Consider the following 6486-nt stretch of genomic DNA (forward strand, 5'->3'; position numbering starts at 1 on the left):
CCATGGGCAAAAGGAGCGGATCATACCCCTCAGGTAAAGTTCATCTCTGGTTTTAGTACTTTGGCCCTTGTGGAGGATATGGCTTACAGGAAGTGCTGAGCACAGTGAGTGGGGCTTTACTGCCACCTCCTGGATCATGGCGTGGCAGCACTGGGCTACCCGGGGCAGAGCCAAAGGAGTGGGCTGTCATCTTAGTGACAAGGATTTAAAGCCAACTGTGGCAACCCCCAAGCTCAGAATTTTCACAATTCTTAAATAATTCCTGTCCGCCCAAACAGAACTGACTTCTCCTTCAACCTCTACCCGAGAAGGGAGAAGTGCTTATCTCTTACCGATTTATTTCTTCTCAGAACCCAACAGAAGAATGAGAACATGACCACCTTATTTAAAAAGACAAGTGTATTTAAAAATACTTTCTGCTGGCTAGCACTGTGGAAGACAAGCATGGCGGTTCCTCAAAAAATTAAAAAGAGAACTACCATATGATCCAGTAATTCCACTACTGGATATTTACCCAAAAAATACAAAAACACTAATTCAAAGGGATACATGCACCCCAATGTTTATTGCAAGCATTATTTACAATAGCCAAATTATGGAAGCAACTTAATTGTCCATCAATAAATGAATAGATAAAGAAGATATGGTGTATATATACATAATGGAATATTATTCAGCCATAAAAAGAATGAAATCTTGCTGGGGTGCCTGGGTGACTCAGTCGCTGGGCGTCTGCCTCCGGCTCAGGTCATGGTCCCAGGCTCCTGGGATCCAGCCCCGTACTGGGCTCCCTGCTTGGTGAGCCTGCTTCTCCCTCTCCCTCTGCTGCTCCCCCCGCTTGTGCGCTCTCTCTCTCTCTCTCTGTCAAATAAATAAATAAAATCTTTAAAAAAAAAAAAAAAGAATGAAATCTTGCCATTTGCAACAACATGGATGGATCTAGAGAGTAGCATTAGCTAAGCGAAATAAGCCAGTCAGAGAAAGACAAATACCATATGATTTCACTCATATGTGGAATTTAAAAAAAAACAAAACAAATGAATGGGGGGGCGGGAGAAACAAACCAAAAAACAGACCCTTAAATAGAGAACCAACAGAGGATTGCTAGAAAGGAAGGGGGGGGTGGATGAAATAGATAAAGGGGATTAAGAGTGCACTTACCTTGATGAGCACTGAGTAATACATAGAAGTGTTGAATCACTATACTGTACACCTGAAATGAATATAACACTGTATGGTAACTACATGGAATTAAAATAACATTTAAAAAATAAACAAATACATTCTGGGCGCCTGGGTGGCTCAGTTGGTTAAGCGACTGCCTTCGGCTCAGGTCATGATCCTGGAGTCCCGGGATCGAGTCCCGCATCGGGCTCCCTGCTCGACAGGGAGTCTGCTTCTCCCTCTGACCCTCCTCCCTCTCATGCTCTTTGTCTCTCATTCTCTCTCTCTCAAATAAATAAATAAAATCTAAAAAAAAAAAAAAAAAAAAAAAAAAACAAATACATTCTGCTGGCTGGGTTGCATTTCCCAGTACAAAATAATTTTGATCTAAAATATAGCTTGAGGGGCACCTGGGTGGCTCAGTCCGTTGAGCATCTGACTTGATTTCGGCTCGGGTCATGATCTCGGGGTCCTGGGGATCAAGCCCTGTGTCGGGCTCCCCACTCAGCTCAGAGTCTGCTTGCCCCTCTCCTGCTCCTACCCCTGCTCTCTCTCTCAAATAAATAAATATAAAACATAGCTTGAGCCAAATTATATTATCTAAATCTGGTGCTTGCCTTTGTTTTCAGTAGATAGGAAAAACATTTATAAAGGAAAATCTCCAAAACTCAAGCTATAATCTACCTTCTTTTAAAGACCTTTAATATCTTTTATTTACAGGAGGAACCCAAATGACTGATAAATATACAAAAAGAAAAAATACATAAAAATACATGTAACTGGGGCGGCTGGGTGGCTCAGTCGGTTAGGCGTCTGCCTTCAGCTCAGGTCATGATCCCAGGGTCCTGGGATCGAGCCTGCATCGGGCTCCCGGCTCAGTGGAGAGTCTGATTCTCCCTCTGCCCCTCCCCCTGCTTGTGTGCTTGCTTTCTCACTCTCTCTCTGTCAAATAAATAAATAAAATCTTAAAAAAAAAAAATACATGTAACTTCAGTAGTAAACAAGAAAATATAAACTAAAGCAAGATAATTTTCACCCATCAGACTGGTCAAAATGGAATTATTAGTAATATCTAATATGGTCTGGGTGTGGGGAAATAGATTTTCTTACACACTGTGGGTATAAATATAAACTGGTACAGCATTTTTGGAATACAGTTTGGCAGAATCAGTCAAAATCTAAAATGAAGCATACCTGGGGCACCTGGGTGGCTCAATGGGTTAAGCGTCTGACTCTTGGTTTTGGCTCAGGTCCTGATCTCGGGTCCTGAGATCGAGCCCTGTGTTGGGCTCCATGCGTAGCAGGAATCTGCTTGGATATTCTCTTCCTCTGTCCCTTCCCCTACTTGTGCTCTCTCTCTAAAATAAATAAATAAATCTTCAAAAAATAAAAATAAAGTGTGCCTGGGTGCTTCAGTCAGTTGAGCATGTGCCTTCGGCTCAGGTCGTGATCTAGGGGTCCTGGGATGGAGCCCCACGTTGGGCTCCCTGCTCAGTGGGGAGTCTGCTTCTCCCTCTACCCTTCCTCCCTGGTCATGATCTCTCTCCCTCCCACACTCAAATAAATGAATAAAATCTTTAAAAATAATTAAAATAATTAAAATAAAATGAAGCATACCTTTTGCCGCTTCAACTGTCCATCTCTGGTGAGCATTGTGATTTTTTTCTCCAGCATCCTTTCCACATATATTTCCCTAGCTTTGTAGAAGCCAGGTGGTTCCACAGGTAAACTGTCATTGGCCTAAACCAATCAGCACCATCCTGTTTCCTTTTGCTCCCATTATTAATTCCGACAAAGGAATTTAACAAAGGCCCAAGCCAATAAGTACATACCATTCCCTTGGCTACAGTGCTTGATTCACAGTGAGCAATATCCAAATTCAGCTTAGGATGAAGTGAAGTTTTGTCTGATGGCTAGAGAAACACACGTCCTCCTCCATAAGTGAATGAAGAAGCACGTGGCTCCAGGAGTCAAATCTCCCAAACTGTATATTATCTAAACAAAAATTTTAAAATTCATTCCAGATCTAAAGAATCATACTCCTGTATTTAACAAACACACATCTCTACCATTTATTGAGTGACGCTGTGCACGTTCCTTAAACCTTCTAAGCCAAGTACCTTGCCTATAAAATATGATTTACATTCTTTCCTTTGTAGGATTATTATTACTATTGTCACAAAGAAATCACTGTGTTGGGGGCACCTGGATGGCTCAGACAGAAAAGCATGTGACTCCTGATCTTGGGGTTGTGAGTTTGAGCCCTATGTTGAGTGTAGAGATTACTTAAAGAAGGGGTGGGAGGAGAGGAGGGAGGAGGAGGAGGAGGAGGAGGAGGAAGGAGAAGAAATCAATGTGTGAGATGGTGTGGAACTGAAATAGATAAATAACTTATGATTCCCAATCTTTAGAGACACAGAGAATTTAGTGGGGGTGGTGACACTGGATTATTGTTCTTGCCCATGTGACTTCAGACTCAGGGCCTGACTCTTCTGGAGGGTCTAGGAACAACTTAATTAACAGCTTTTCTACTAAAAATATATATATAGTGGGGGCAGGAGGAGGACAGATAGTAGGTTTACACGTAAGCAAAAGGAATGATGATCCAAGGAAGAGGCTAAAAACACGTTGCGGAGGGAAGTAGCCAATTAGAACACTATTGTCATGGGGTGGAGGGAGAGTTTTCAATTCTAGCAGCTACATTAATAGAGATCATTTTCTAGATCTAGAGACATGGAGATAGCCAAATGGAAATTAACTGACAAAAAAACCTATTCTCTTGACTGATAGGAGATCCTCCCATGAACTAGGGACAGAAAAACATGCTGAATTAAGATATTTTTGTTCCATTTCCCTTATTCTTTCTTATTTTAATTCATCTTAACCAATAATACATTTTCTAAAATTTTGCTAGAACCTTCCTCACTTCTACAGGAGATGACCCTGCATGCCAAAGTAGAACATAAAGGATTGAATAAGACTATGCAATGGGGGGAAAATAAAATTTCACTGAAAGCAAAAGAAAATGACATTTTGTGGATGGGCTGGTAGAGAAAATTTTCTGTGTTTATACATTCAACATTAGATATCCACAAACATCGATAAACACAAGGCTCTAAATCACAAGTTACTTACAAGTGCTGACAAGTGATGTCAAGGTTTGTGGTAAGATACTTCTCCAAAGGACATGTTAAGAAACAAAATGTATGTTAATTACAGTTTCAATTTTTCTCATGTCTGAAGCTATCAAGAGGAAAAATAAGGCCCTCAAAAAGCAGTGAATGAAAAACATAATTTTTCATTCACATAGAGGAGTGTTAAGAGTCCATTACCAATGTAAAAACACAACACAAAACAATAAAGAAAAATCCATTTAGTCCAGTTAATGAGGACCAGCCTTAAAGCCTTAGGAGCAGTGACCCTGCTGTTTCTAATTCCCTGCCAGTGGTTCATTTATATTGAGGAGGGCTTAGAAAACAAGTCAATCACATTTTTCAGTCTAGTCTGATTCAGAGTTCACTACAGATTTAGACTTCTACTGTTGCACAACTCAGATAAAAGAACCAATAATGAGCGGCGCCTGGGTGGCTCAGTCGTTAAGCGTCTGTCTTCAGCTCAGGTCGTGGTCCCGGGGTCCTGGGATCGAGCCCCGCATTGGGCTCCCTGCTCCGAGGGAAGCCTGCTTCTCCCTCTCCCAGTCCCCCTGCTCATGTTCCCTCTCTCACTGTGTATCTCTCTCTGTCAAATAAATAAAATCTTTAAAAAAAAAAAAAAAAAGAACCAATAATGAGAGAGTCACATAAGGAAACCCATCTTCTTTGTTTCCATTTCAATAGGAAGTCAGCTATTCCAAACAAGCAAGGGATTCTCAATCAGGAGACCCAAGTTCTAAGCCTCAGTCTGTCACAACTTTGACCAGGTAGTCTTTACAAGACATGTTTCTTTATGACCAGGCTGCTTGTATCATGTGCTGTACAGGAAAATTAACTCAGCAACACCCCCAAAACAAATAATCTGATTAAAATGAGAAGACATGAACAGACATTTCTCCAAAGAAGACATCCAGATGGCTAACAGACACATGAAAAGATGCTCAACATCACTCATCATCAGGGAAATGCAAATCAAAACTACAACAAGATATCACCTCAAACATATCGGCAAGGATATGGAGAAGGAACCCTCATGCACTGTTGGTGGGAATGCAAACTGATGTAGCCACTGTGGAAAACAGTATGAAGGTTCCTCAGAAAATTAAAACCAGAACTACCGTATGATCCAGTAATTCCACTACTGGATAGTGGAATACAAATATACTAATTGTATTGAATACAATACAAAGAATACAAAAATACTAATTCAAAAAGATACATGCGCCCCTTTGTTTATAGCAGCATTATTTACTATAGCCAAATTATGGAAGCAGCACAAGTGTCCATCTATAGATGAATGGGTAAAGAAGTGGTATATATATATACAAATGGAATATTATTCAGCCATCAAAAAGAATGAAATCTTGGGCGCCTGGGTGGCTCAGTCGTTAAGCGTCTGCCTTCGGCTCAGGTCATGGTCCCAGCGTCCTGGGATCGAGTCCCACATCGGGCTCCCTGCTCTGCGGGAAGCCTGCTTCTCCCTCTCCCACTCCCCCTGCTTGTGTTCCTGCTCTCGCTATGTCTCTCTCTGTCAAGAAAATAAATAAAATCTTTAAAAAAAAAAAAGAATGAAATCTTGCCATTTGCAACAACATGGATGGATCTAGAGAGTAGCATTCGCTAAGAGAAATAAGCCAGTCAAAGACAAATACCATATGATTTCACTCATGTGGAATTTAAGAAACAAAACAAACAAACAAAGGGGAAAAAAAGACAAGCCAAAAAACCCCCTTTTTTTTTTAAAGGTTTTATTTATTTATTTGTTAGAGAGAGAGAGAGAGAGAACAGGTGGGAGGAGGGGCAGGAGAGGGTGAAGTAGACTTCCCACTGAGCAGGGAGCCCAATATGGGGCTCGATCCCAGGATCCCGAGATCATGACCTGAGCCGAAAGCAGACGCTTAACCAAATGAGCCACCCTGGTGCCTCAAAACAGACCCTTAAATAGAGAGCAAATAGAGGGTTACCAGAGGGGAGGTAGGTGGGGGGGTGGGAGAAATAGGTGAAGGGGATTAAGAGTACACTTACCATGTACTGAGTAATGTATAGAATTGTTGAATCACTATATTGTACACCTGAAACTAACATAACACTATGTTAACTATACTGGAATTAAAATTAAAAACTTAATTTAAAAAAAGACAACTTGCCACCCCTGTATCCAAAGTTTCCA

The 6486-nt window shown here is 41.1% G+C and overlaps 1 long non-coding RNA gene across 1 annotated transcript; it reads right to left on the reverse strand.

Moving 5' to 3' along the window:
- Window positions 1-536: 536 nt before the first annotated feature.
- On the reverse strand, window positions 537-5862 carry LOC144381353 (uncharacterized). Its single transcript, XR_013446385.1, has 2 exons — window positions 2359-5862; window positions 537-1213 (listed from the first exon to the last, which is right to left on the reverse strand). It is a non-coding gene; the product is annotated as an uncharacterized LOC144381353 (long non-coding RNA).
- Between the last annotated feature and the right edge of the window lie 624 nt (window positions 5863-6486).

This window comes from Halichoerus grypus, chromosome 3 (assembly GCF_964656455.1).
Source record: "Halichoerus grypus chromosome 3, mHalGry1.hap1.1, whole genome shotgun sequence".
NCBI lineage: Eukaryota > Metazoa > Chordata > Mammalia > Carnivora > Phocidae > Halichoerus > Halichoerus grypus.